A 14,062-nucleotide genomic window follows, 5' to 3' on the forward strand; every position below is an offset into this window, starting at 1 on the left:
CCACTTCAGCGTTTTTTTTATTTTACCACTGGAGTGGTGCCACTAATCTAAGTCCTCTGCCCCTATTATTATACTTACCAGCCTCAGTCATCTTCTGTTATCAGCACCGCTCTGGTCGGTCTCCCACAGGTTGTGACCTGCCGGATAGTTCCAGTATTTGCTAGGTAAGCTGGAGGTCCCTTCTCAATGTAAGTCTATGACAGCCAGAACGAGGCCAGAATAAGGGTCTCATGGACTTACACTGAGAACTCATGACCATTACCTCAGACTTCTGGTCAGTCAGGCGTTGCGGTCACAGATGGCAATGCGGAACTGGAGTGGCACTGGGAAGAACTGAAGACGGCAGCTTGTGTATATAATACTAAGGTCAGGGAACTTAGATTAGTAGCACCACTTCAGCGCTGACATTGCAAAAATGCTGCAGTGCTGCTTTGTGTTAACAGTTGTAAGAATCAAAATGCATTTGAACTATGTTAATCTTTCCTTAATTCTCATCTAAACGGTTGTTTCATGAACACAAACTATTTTTAAACAGAAGATGGCTGATCTTTGTGGGTCCAATTTCAGAAACCTCAAAGCTATAGAGAATCATATATTTCGTCTGGTGCAAGGAAAATGTACCGTAGTTTGACATAGTAGCCATTCAAAAACATGGTCTGGTTCACAGAAGGGACTCTTGGGTAGAGAACTCCCTCTATGACAGCTATTTGCACTAATAGTGCATATGGAAAAAGTTTAAAGGGGTTAGAATAGGTCATCAATGTCTAAACGGTCTGGGTGCAAAACGCAGCACCACCACCGATCAGCTGCTCCCGATGTCAGTGTTGGCTGGAATTGCTCAGCCGCCATGATGCACAGCTCCGTTGACAGAATAGTTGCCGCAGCCGGGTTTTGCACATCCACTCCTTATTGATTTTAACACAGGGTAGATGTGCTGTACTGCGGTCACAATACAGTCGACAGAGCTGTGCAGCTCGGCAACTAAGCAGTTCCAACCCACTCCAGGAACAGGTGATCGACATGGGTTCCAGGTGTTGCACCCCCACTGATTAGACACTGATGACCTATCCTAAGGATAAGCCATCAATGTTAATGTCCTGATCAACCCACTTAAGTTGCTAGCCCTTAAACGTCAGTGTTCACTAAAACTTTTCATAAAATAGAAGCCTACTGACCATTTTCTGTAGACTGACCATGACTTTTTAGCTTTTGTAACCCACTAACCAACACTTTTTGTGAAAGCTGTTAACTTCTACAGGTCCTTCTCAAAAAATTAGCATATAGTGTTAAATTTCATTATTTACCATAATGTAATGATTACAATTAAACTTTCATATATTATAGATTCATTATCCACCAACTGAAATTTGTCAGGTCTTTTATTGTTTTAATACTGATGATTTTGGCATACAACTCCTGATAACCCAAAAAACCTGTCTCAATAAATTAGCATATCAAGAAAAGGTTCTCTAAACGACCTATTACCCTAATCTTCTGAATCAACTAATTAACTCTAAACACATGCAAAAGATACCTGAGGCTTTTATAAACTCCCTGCCTGGTTCATTACTCAAAACCCCCATCATGGGTAAGACTAGCGACCTGACAGATGTCAAGAAGGCCATCATTGACACCCTCAAGCAAGAGGGTAAGACCCAGAAAGAAATTTCTCAACAAATAGGCTGTTCCCAGAGTGCTGTATCAAGGCACCTCAATGGTAAGTCTGTTGGAAGGAAACAATGTGGCAGAAAACGCTGTACAACGAGAAGAGGAGACCGGACCCTGAGGAAGATTGTGGAGAAGGACCGATTCCAGACCTTGGGGAACCTGAGGAAGCAGTGGACTGAGTCTGGTGTGGAAACATCCAGAGCCACCGTGCACAGGCGTGTGCAGGAAATGGGCTACAGGTGCCGCATTCCCCAGGTAAAGCCACTTTTGAACCATAAACAGCGGCAGAGGCGCCTGACCTGGGCTACAGAGAAGCAGCACTGGACTGTTGCTAAGTGGTCCCAAGTACTTTTTTCTGATGAAAGCAAATTTTGCATGTCATTCGGAAATCAAGGTGCCAGAGTCTGGAGGAAGACTGGGGAGAAGGAAATGCCAAAATGCCTGAAGTCCAGTGTCAAGTACCCACAGTCAGTGATGGTGTGGGGTGCCATGTCAGCTGCTGGTGTTGGTCCACTGTGTTTCATCAAGGGCAGGGTCAATGCAGCTAGCTATCAGGAGATTTTGGAGCACTTCATGCTTCCATCGGCTGAAATGCTTTATGGAGATGAAGATTTCATTTTTCAGCACGACCTGGCACCTGCTCACAGTGCCAAAACCACTGGTAAATGGTTTACTGACCATGGTATTACTGTGCTCAATTGGCCTGCCAACTCTCCTGACCTGAACCCCATAGAGAATCTGTGGGATATTGTGAAGAGAAAGTTGAGAGACGCAAGACCCAACACTCTGGATGAGCTTAAGGCCGCTATTGAAGCATCCTGGGCCTCCATAACATCTCAGCAGTGTCACAGGCTGATTGCCTCCATGCCACGCCGCATTGAAGCAGTCATTTCTGCCAAAGGATTCCCGACCAAGTATTGAGTGCATAACTGAACATTATTATTTGATGGTTTTTTTGTTTGTTATTAAAAAACACTTTTATTTGATTGGATGGGTGAAATATGCTAATTTATTGAGACAGGTTTTTTGGGTTATCAGGAGTTGTATGCCAAAATCATCAGTATTAAAACAATAAAAGACCTGACAAATTTCAGTTGGTGGGTAATGAATCTATAATATATGAAAGTTTAATTGTAATCATTACATTATGGTAAATAATGAAATTTAACACTATATGCTAATTTTTTGAGAAGGACCTGTATATTAGTTAGTTACTAAAACAGCATAGTGCAAGTTTTTCAAATTTGTCATGTGTCACTTAATACTGTATATGGTAAAATCAATGGTGTCATTCATAAGTACAACTTGTCCTGCACAAAACAAGCCCTCAAACAACTATATTTCTGGAAAAATAAAAAAATATATGGCTGCTTGAAGACGGGGGAGGAAAAAATGAAAAAGCTGAAAATGGCCATGGTGTGATGGCAATAGCATACAGCTGACACCTGCTGCATTTTCACCATCAGGGGGCAATATTTGATAATTCTTCTGGACATCAAAAAGGTATATTGAAAGAGGGCTCCATCCAGATTCTACTGATTTATGACAGTAATAATACAGTATAAAAAGCTGTTGGTTCATTAAAGTGCATATATGGAATAGAGTAGAAAAAAGTTCATAAAGGATGTTTAAGCTGATGAGAGCACATAGTTACCCACGATCCAGACTGCCACAACGTACCCCTTATCTCTATATAAGACTCCTAAGCAACTGTGCTTATTATATACTGCATTTCATTACTGAACTAGCTGTACCCAGCTCCTTGTTTTGCTATTGGTCCAAATGCATATGCACTTTATTACTTGATTCACTTTTTAGCATTGTGCTATTTATTTATGATGACTTATTATTGATCTTATATATATACAAATATTATTATTGTTGGACCTGTTGCATATTTCTGCCTAATGTTTGCTTGTCCTTTTTGTATAATGTCATCCCTTTTTTAATTATGTTTTAATATGGCTCAATAAAAATTACTTTTAGATGATCTTTTTTGGAGGACTATTTTTGTAGGTTGTACTAGTATTAGTGATAGAAGAAAAAGGAGGACATTTAATAAAACGAATCAAACTCGTAGAATCGTAAAATTAGAAGCACAAAACGTAATAAAACTAATTTCAGGGTTGATACTACACGTTACATCTTTCATCTGTTGAATAATTTGCATCTGTTTTTTCTACTATATCTAATAGTCCTGTATCTTAGAGTACATATGAGGGAAGAATAAATGACTATTACGTCCACCAGCAGCATGGGATATTATTGTATGATACCTGTAACCCACATGCTTAGTAGAGGACGTCGTCAATATACCTTCCGTAAGAATGGTGAATTTTAATATACCATTCACTATTTCAATTTACTTTTGCCTCAGACATAAGCTAAGTGGAGCACTTGGTGTTGTGGGATAGTAGCCCTTCTAGGTATCAGGAGCTAAAATAATAAGGAATGTTTGTGTAGAGTAGGCTATGAAAGATTGAAAAGTATTCAGTGGGATTTATGGGAGTATGCACCAGCTGCAGGCTTATACTGGGAGAGCCTATCTTGAGAAGACAGCAGGTGGCACAATTTGTTTGCTCAGTGCATGTAGTTTTCTTTTGACTGTTTTACATGACCTCTCTGATGTTTTTTTGTGTGTACTCTGCCAGTATTCCTACATGTCTCCAAATCTGGATTTTTCCTAATCAGTTCACATCTTCAGCTCCTATGAGTAGCTCTGTGGGCTAATGGATCTACAGGTAGTGTGTGCCATGGACAGAGGCATGAGTGGAAGATCCTAGGCTCCAGTCTAAATCTCTGATAGGGCCAACCCTAAATACAACAGGCGCTTTAAAATACTAATATCTTTTTATGTGCCAGGTCCCATGTATGGCTGCTAGCTGTACACCCAGTATAAATATAGCCCCAGCCATGGGCATGGTAATGAGAATTTATAGGAATAATAAGAGCAATCATAGCGCTATAGGACAAATATTCAGCTTAATAAGTAAAAGTCAGAATTGCTCCAAAGAAAGAGAAGAAATGACGGAAGAAGATGCTGGTGAAGAGGGAACCACGATTAATAAGAAAGTCGGAATTTAAAGCCACTCGATGTAGAACGTCACCAGAATAAAGGCTGTAAATCCGGAATTCCAGTCATTGTAACTTGCATGTTTACATTCCTTTGAAGGTTACATTTTAACAAGTGGCTTGAATTTCACTCTGCAGCCTATTGGAGGCACTGCGAGCTAAAACAAGGGCTTTATAACCAAGTACTGGAAAATGAGGAATAAGGAGGCACCAACACCCTGTTATACAGGAGAGGAGGCAACATAAAGAGATCCACAGCAACGAGACACCAGCAGAGAAACTGCGTCATATCGACCTTCAGAGCATCACACCCGGTACAGAACATTGATGTCTGCAAGCAGAAACTGCCATGCCAGCTATTAGACGTAATCTAGGGGGAACCATCCCCAGTAATGAGGATCATTGGCTGAACAACATTCATTATTATCACATCTATCTATCTATCTATCTATCTATCTATCTATCTATCTATCTATCTATCTATTATCTGTCTACCTATTGTCTATAGATCTATCATCTATCTATAATCTATCTATTATCTATCATCTCTCTCTCATCCATCTATCTATCTATTACCTATCTATATATATGTAATCTATCTATTAACTACCTATTTGTATCTATTGTCTATCTATTATCTATCTCTCTATCTATTATCTATATATTATCTATCTCTCTATCTATCTCTCTATATATTATCTATCTATGTATCTATTACCTATCTATCTATTATCCATCTATGTTCTATCTATTATCTATCTATCTATCTATTTTCTATCTATTTTTTATCTATTTTCTATTTTCTATCTATTATCTATGTATCTATCTATCTATCTATCTATCTATAGCAAAAAGTGAGAGCAGCACAGAAAAAACTAATTCTGGGTGCAAAGCCCCTCAGGCATGTACCAAACCTTATAATGAGAGTCCAAGAAGTCAAAGGCAGCACACCATTGCAAATGAGTTCAAAAAGTGTTCAAGATTAATAGCCCATCATGGTGACATTTCAGCTTATGGAGAGCCTTTCTCAAGCCTTGCTGCCTTTGACTTCTATCTATCTATCTATCTATCTATCTATCTATCTATCTATCTATCTATCTATCTATCTATTATCTCTCTATCTATCTATCATCTATCTCTCTATCATCTATCTATCTATTATCTATCTATCTATCATCTATCTATCTCTCTATCTCTCTCTCTATCTATCTATTATCAAATTCAAATTCAAATGAGCTTTATTGGCAGGACTAAGTACATGTTAGCATTGCCAAAGCATATGGTAAAAATACGGGGGTGGGGGAGGGGGGGCATATAGAGGTCCAGGGAATATCAAATTCCTTTTAGAGGATAGGGGATGTTTCCAGGGTGGGGTATAGGAGTCCATGACATATCAGGCTCTTTAGTCGGGGGATAGGGATTTGTCCAGTGTTGGCTATCTATCTATCTATCTATCTATCTATCTATCTATCTATCTATCTATCTATCTATCTATCATCTATCTCTCTATCATCTATCTATCTATCTATTATCTCTCTATCTATCTATCATCTATCTATCTATCTATCTATTATCTATCTATCTCTCTCTCTATCTATTATCTATCTATCTATCTATCTATCTATCATCTATCTCTCTATCATCTATCTATCTATGTATTATCTATCTCTCTCTCTATCTATCTATCTCTCTCTCTATCTATCTATTATCTATCTATCTATTATCTCTCTATCTATCTATCATCTATCTCTCTATCATCTATCTATCTATCTATTATCTATCTATCTATCTATCTATCTATCATCTATCTCTCTATCATCTATCTATCTATGTATTATCTATCTCTCTCTATCTATCTATCTCTCTCTCTATCTATCTATTATCTATCTATCTATTATCTCTCTATCTATCTATCATCTATCTCTCTATCATCTATCTATCTATCTATTATCTATCTATCTATCTATCATCTATCTATCTATCTATCTATCTATCTATTATCTATCTATCTCTCTCTCTATCTATTATCTATCTATATATCTATCTATCTATCATCTATCTCTCTATCATCTATCTATCTATGTATTATCTATCTCTCTCTCTATCTATCTATCTCTCTCTCTATCTATCTATTATCTATCTATCTATCTATCTATCTATTATCTATCTATCTCTCTCTCTATCTATCTATTATCTATCTATCTATTATCTATCTATTATCTATCATCTATCATCTATCTGTAGCAGTAGATAACTGAAATAACTGCAGCTACATTTATCTGCAGTCCTATGTAAAACCGTAGATGAATGACAACCTCATCTCTGCTATATGTATACAGCGACAAAGTGACGAATGCAGACTATCCCATGCACAACAATGGTAATATATCATGTTTTCTATCGGTCTTATAGGGGTTGTCTGTGACACTTTATTTCACCAGTTTTCTAAATCACCCCCCATCCTATATCACTGTCTGCAAAAGATGCAGATTTAAGATAAGATTATAAGACAATCTTATTAGTATCACAAAACCCCAGACAATTCCTTATGAAAGTCACCTCTGTAGATGAACAACCTACCTACATGAGCCAAGAACGTTCTCCGCTGCACTTCATATATATCAAACACTGCGTTCCCTACCCGGCCTGCAGGGGGCGCCTTCCTGCACACATTCCATCATCTCCTGTCTCATAATTTCATGGGATACTGAGTCTTACCTACGCCCCTTTCATTCATTCATTCATTCATTCATTCATTAATTCATTCATTCCTATCTTTTTTCATCCCTTGTATTATATTAATGGACATATGTCTTTTTTCAGCCATACTACACAACTACGTAAACCTCCGCTTACCATAATGATAGTAAGCTCATTCCAGCTAATAAATACAAAATTAGAATTTCCACTAAGGAAACGTAAGCGGGAAAAATCAATTGACAGTAAATGGCAATAAACAGGGCGGCTTCATGTTGTTTATCGTCACGATATTGAATTTCTGGTGAGGTAAGAGCATCCACAGAGGGAATCCTACATTCAGTTCTGTGTGATGACCACTAGAGGGCGCCCTCACACTTCTAATCCGCATTGTCTGGGAGAAAATAGAAGTGTATGGCTTTGGTCCAGGTCTCACTGTGAGCTCTATTCACATTCATTTGCAGGCATTACATTTTACTTTCTATGATTTGATCATCGTTAGTAAATGTAACTTTCACTAAAAGATTTAGAAAGACTTTAGCAGGGTTTGCTAAACTATATCCAACACATAGATATGCCAGAGCCTGGGACTGGGGAGCGACACCAGCAGCCAATGCAAGGACTGGGAGCAGAGAGCAGGGAATGACAGCTCTGCTGGGGGCAGGCAATCCCGATTAACCCCTTAGAAGCCAGGGAGCCTACAAGAAGCAGCAAGAGATGAGCAACTGATGGGATCCATGGCTTCTCCATCAGTTCACTCTGCCGTCAGCCATCAATCAGAAGGATCACACCAAGCTTTCATCATACATGGATCCATGACAGATGCCACAATGCAATGACAATGTAACTCCTTCACAACCACAGAGAGATGACTAGAACCGTCACAGTCTATAGCCCATAATGAGAGGATCCATTACATTATCTTCAGAAGTTTTCGAAAGAGTTAAATAACAATTTCAGCACAGCTACATCTGTGCCAGGGAGCAGTGCACAGACATTCCTAGCTAGAGAATGCGCGTGAGTGCCTTCCCTCCCTAAGCTATGTCATGCCGGAGTGGCGCCTCCAGCATCAAATACAGGTTATGTCCCCTTGTTGGGAAACATATCAGACATTCTTAAATCCCGGCGTCACACAAGCACAGTCCCTGTGTAGACACTTCCCCATAAGCCTCTCCATCCCCTGCAGCCTTTATCTCCAATACCTGCCCAAGTAGCCTCCTACTCCCCGTAGTCCCTTACTTCATGGTAGCTCCTTATTATATCCTCCATAGCCTGTTACCCTAAGCAGAGCTTCCTCCTATTTGTATCTAACCCTATTTCTAGAAGCCTTCATCCTCAGTAATCTCTTACTCCACAACGTCCCATGTCTCTGCCTTTTCCTTTTTCAAACTCCACGGTAGCCCATCACCCGTACCTCCCTATAGTCCCTTATTCTTTAGTAGCCCTTTCCTCAAATTCCCCGGTAGCACTGACTACTTATTCTTGCACACTTCATAGTGGATCCTTCTTCTCCCTACTTGGTAGCCCCCTCATTCCAATAGCCCTTTATGTTTTCTAACTAGCAGCTCTGTCTTCCCTTTTTCTGTAGCCCATTCTTACTTCCTAAGACCCCCTTCTAACTTCCCAGTTGCCCTTCTTCCCACTCCTTGGTATCACCTTCTTATTTTTCCCCTAGACCCTTTCTCTTATACTCCTTTAGATCCCTACCACCAGTATCCTTTACTTGTTACAACCCAGTAGCCCTTTTCCCTCACTCCCTTATTTCTTAGTGACCCTTTTTCCTACTTTCAGTTAGCAGCAATCTCCTACCCCAGTAGCACCTTTCTCTCACTTTCCAGTAGCCCATCATTCTCTATCTTCCAAGTCCCCAGTAACCCGATCTTCCCTCTTAATCCCTGGTAGACTCATTTTCTTTCTCCCCAGTAACCCTCTCTTCTTCCCTCTTACTTCCCTCTTACTACCTGGGAGACTCTTCTTCTTTCTCCCCATTAGCCCCTTCTTCCCACTCTCTTCCCTCTTCCTCCCCAGTAGACCCTTCTTCTTTCTCCCCAGTAGCCCCCTCTTCCCAATCTCTTCCTTCCATCTCCCAGGTAGACCCTTCGTCTTTCTCCCCAGTAGCCCCCTCTTCCCACTCTCTTCCCTCTTCCTCCCCAGTAGACCCTTCTTCTTTCTCCCCAGTAGCCCCCTCTTCCCACTCTCTTCCCTCTTCCTCCCCAGTAGACCCTTCGTCTTTCTCCCCAGTAGCCCCTCTTCCCACTCTCTTCCCTCTTCCTCCCCAGTAGACCCTTCTTCTTTCTCCCCAGTAGCCCCCTCTTCCCACTCTCTTCCTTCCTTCTCCCCGGTAGACCCTTCTTCTTTCTCCCCAGTAGCCCCTTCTTCCTTCTTTTTCCCCAATAGACCCTTCTTCTTTCTCCCCAGAAGCCCCCTCTTCCTACTCTCTTCTCTCTTCCTCCCTGGTAGACCCTTCTTCTTTCTCCCCAGTAGCCCCCTCTTCCCACTCTCTTCCTTCCTTCTCCCCGGTAGACTCTTCTTCTTTCTCCCCAGTAGCCCCCTCTTCCCACTCTCTTCCTTCCTTCTCCCCGGTAGACCCTTCTTCTTTCTCCCCAGTAGCCCCTTCTTCACTCTCTCTTTCCTCTTTCTCCCCAGTAGCCCCTTCTTCCTTCTTTTTCCCCAATAGACCCTTCTTCTTTCTCCCCAGTAGCCCCCTCTTCCTACTCTCTTCTCTCTTCCTCCCCGGTAGACCCTTCTTCTTTCTCCCCAGTAGCCCCCTCTTCCCTCTTCCTCCCTGGTAGACCCTTCTTCTTTCTCCCCAGTAGCCCCTCTTCCCACTCTCTTCCTTATTTCTCCCCGGTAGACCCTTCTTCTTTCTCCCCAGTAACCCCCTCTTCCCTCTTCCTCCCTGGTAGACCCTTTTTCTTTCTCCCCAGTAGCCCCTTCTTCCCTCTCTCTTTCTCCCCAGTAGCCCCCTCTTCTCTCTTCCTCCCTGGTAGACCCTTCTTCTTTCTCCCCAGTAGCCCACTCTTCCCTCCTTCTCCCTGGTAGACCCTCCTTCTTTCTCCCCAGTAGCCCCCTCTTCCCTCTCTCTTTCCTCATTCTCCCCGGTAGACCCTTCTTCTTTCTCCTCAGTAGCCCCTTCTTCCCACTCTCTTCCTTCCTTCTCCCCGGTAGACCCTTCTTCTTTCTCCCCAGTAGCCCCTCTTCCCTCTCTCTTTCCTCATTCTCCCTGGTAGACCCTTCTTCTTTCTCCCCAGTAGCCCCTTCTTCCCACTCTCTTCCTTCCTTCTCCCCGGTAGACCCTTCTTCTTTCTCCCCAGTAGCCCCCTCTTCCCACTCTCTTCCTTCTTTCTCCCCAGTAGCCCCTTCTTCCCTCTCTCTTTCCTCATTCTCCCCGGTAGACCCTTCTTCTTTCTCCCCAGTAGCCACCTCTTCCCACTCTCTTCCTTCTTTCTCCCCAGTAGCCCCCTCTTCCCTCTCTCTTTCCTCATTCTCCCCGGTAGACCCTTCTTTCTCCCCAGTAGCCCCCTCTTCCCTCTCTCTTTCCTCATTCTCCCCGGTAGACCCTTCTTTCTCCCCAGTAGCCCCCTCTTCCCTCTCTCTTTCCTCATTCTCCCCGGTAGACCCTTCTTTCTCCCCAGTAGCCCCCTCTTCCCTCTCTCTTTCCTCATTCTCCCCGGTAGACCCTTCTTTCTCCCCAGTAGCCCCCTCTTCCCTCTCTCTTTCCTCATTCTCCCCGGTAGACCCTTCTTTCTCCCCAGTAGCCCCCTCTTCCCTCTCTCTTTCCTCATTCTCCCCGGTAGACCCTTCTTCTTTCTCCCCAGTAGCCCCTCTTCCCACTCTCTTCCTTTCTTCTCCCCAGTAGACCCTTCTTCTTTCTCCTCAGTAGCCCCCTCTTCCCACTCTCTTCCTTTCTTCTCCCCAGTAGACCCTTCTTCTTTCTCCTCAGTAGCCCCCTCTTCCCACTCTCTTCCTTTCTTCTCCCCAGTAGACCCTTCTTCTTTCTCCTCAGTAGCCCCCTCTTCCCACTCTCTTCCTTTCTTCTCCCCAGTAGACCCTTCTTCTTTCTCCCCAGTAGCCTCCTACCTTCTGTAAGTGTCAGCTTTTTAAAGACCCTTTAGTTTAGGTGCAGATAAAGTATTTCGATGAAAGTTTGGAGCGCTCACAGATACTCTCATGCTGGTGATTAGAAAGCAGATTGATTGCAGCGCCTGAGTGACAGCTAGCAGCTCCAATGTCTCATGAAATGATTATGAGGAAGATCAGAATCCAGTTCTGTGCTCCTTCCTATAGCCCTTGCTTGTTGAGTTTAGCAAGCCATTTAGACCAGAATGTCCTGGCTTTTGTCAGTGAGAAATTATTTAGGATCCTCTTTGTACTTCTATTGGTCAAACTCCTATCCACTCCACCGAAATGCTGGGCACTTAAAGCGACAGAGCCTGCCTCTTCCCCAGCAACACACAACATCATAAAAGAATAATGTCACCCTGATGGGAGCTAAACATACACCTTCCACACGCCCAACTTTCCCTAATATCTCCTGCCAAGTCTCTGGTGGTGAAGCCCTGGCATGGTAGTCAGTACTTTGCTGCTGTTATTTGAAATGCAAATGTGATCACCTGGGGAGATCCTGTATTTATAGTCTGAGCGCAGAGAGATGGGAGTTGCAGCCAGATAAAAATATTCTCTATTTCTTTCTTCTTTTTTTTTTGCAGCCTTCCTTATGTAACTGGCGCCATGACAAATATTTTGTGGAACATGATTTATAATTGCTCTCCAATGGAAAGCCATGTGCGTAACAACAGTGGATGTAGCAGGGCTGACTTTGTCATGTGGCACAATGGACTATTATTACTCGCCAGCCTTAGCACCGAGGGTAAGCGGATCCTGGGTTATGACGCACAAATGATGCAAAGAGTTTCCTGACAAATTCCCTTATGTTTCTGCATTACATTAAGTTACCAATAAAACAAATATTTACATTATCATCATTTGTTTACTTTAGAATTGTGTAAATATGTAAACAACTTCCTTTATGAAGGAGATGTCAGTGTCAGCAGCAATCATCTGGCATATTTTACATGATAATAATGAGTAGCATTTAACTTTCTGGATTATAATAGGATAATTTACAGGACATACATCTAACAGCCAGTGATAATGGTAAGAGCCCATTCATGTGGGGAACAGAGTTTGTCATGTGGCACAAAGCATTGGGAAATGACAATGTGGCTACTGCAGGTGTGAACCGAGGGCTCACCATGCACAATGCCAGCCCTGCTACATCTGCACAATGCCAGCCAGCCCTGCTACATCTGCACAATGCCAGCCAGCTCTGCTACATCTGCACAATGCCAGCCAGCTCTGCTACATCTGCACAATGCCAGCCAGCTCTGCTACATCTGCACAATGCCAGCCAGCTCTGCTACATCTGCACAATGCCAGCCAACTCTGCTACATCTGCCCAATGCCAGCCAGCACTGCTACATCTGCACTATGCCAGCCAGCTCTGCTACCTCTGCACAATGCCAGCCAGCTCTGCTACATCTGCCCAATGCCAGCCAGCTCTGCTACATCTGCACAATGCCAGCCAGCTCTGCTACATCTGCACAATGCCAGCCAGCTCTGCTACATCTGCACAATGCCAGCCAACTCTGCTACATCTGCCCAATGCCAGCCAGCTCTGCTACATCTGCACTATGCCAGCCAGCTCTGCTACCTCTGCACAATGCCAGCCAGCTCTGCTACATCTGTACAATGGCAGCCAGCTCTGCTACATCTACACAATGCCAGCCAGCTCTGCTACATCTGCCCAATGCCAGCCAGCTCTGCTACATCTGCCCAATGCTACCCAGCTCTGCTACATCTGCACAATGCCAGTCAGCTCTGCTACATCTGCACAATGCCAGCCAGCTTTGCTACATCTGAACTATGTCAGCCAGCTCTGCTAAATCTGCACAATGCCAGCCAGCTCTGCTACATCTGCACAATGCCAGTCAGCTCTGCTACATCTGCACAATGCCAGCCAGCTCTGCTACATCTGCCCAATGCTAGCCAGCTCTGCTACATTTGCACAATGCCAGTCAGCTGTGCTACATCTGCACAATGCCAGTCAGCTCTGCTACATCTGCACAATGCCAGTCAGCTCTGCTACATCTGCACAATGCCAGCCAGCTTTGCTACATCTGAACTATGTCAGCCAGCTCTGCTAAATCTGCACAATGCCAGCCAGCTCTGCTACATCTGCACAATGCCAGTCAGCTCTGCTACATCTGCACAATGCCAGCCAGCTCTGCTACATCTGCCCAATGCTAGCCAGCTCTGCTACATTTGCACAATGCCAGTCAGCTGTGCTACATCTGCACAATGCCAGTCAGCTCTGCTACATCTGCACAATGCCAGCCAGCTTTGCTACATCTGAACTATGCCAGCCAGCTTTGCTACATCTGAACTATGCCAGCCAGCTTTGCTACATCTGCACAATGCCAGCCAGCTCTGCTACGTCTGCACAATGCCAGCCAGCTCTGCTACCTCTGTACAATGCCAGTCAGCTCTGCTACCTCTGCACAATGCCAGTCAGCTCTGCTACCTCTGCACAATGCCAGCCAGCTCTGCTACCTCTGCACAATGC

At 43.3% G+C, this 14,062-nt stretch overlaps 1 protein-coding gene across 2 annotated transcripts in view; it reads right to left on the reverse strand.

Moving 5' to 3' along the window:
* The window catches only part of BDNF (brain derived neurotrophic factor), an 86,099-nt gene that overhangs the window by 43,344 nt on the left and 28,693 nt on the right, over nucleotides 1-14,062 (reverse strand). The gene's annotated exons all lie outside the window — the stretch shown is intronic.

This window comes from Ranitomeya imitator, chromosome 9 (genome assembly GCF_032444005.1).
Source record: "Ranitomeya imitator isolate aRanImi1 chromosome 9, aRanImi1.pri, whole genome shotgun sequence".
NCBI classification, from domain to species: Eukaryota; Metazoa; Chordata; class Amphibia; order Anura; family Dendrobatidae; genus Ranitomeya; species Ranitomeya imitator.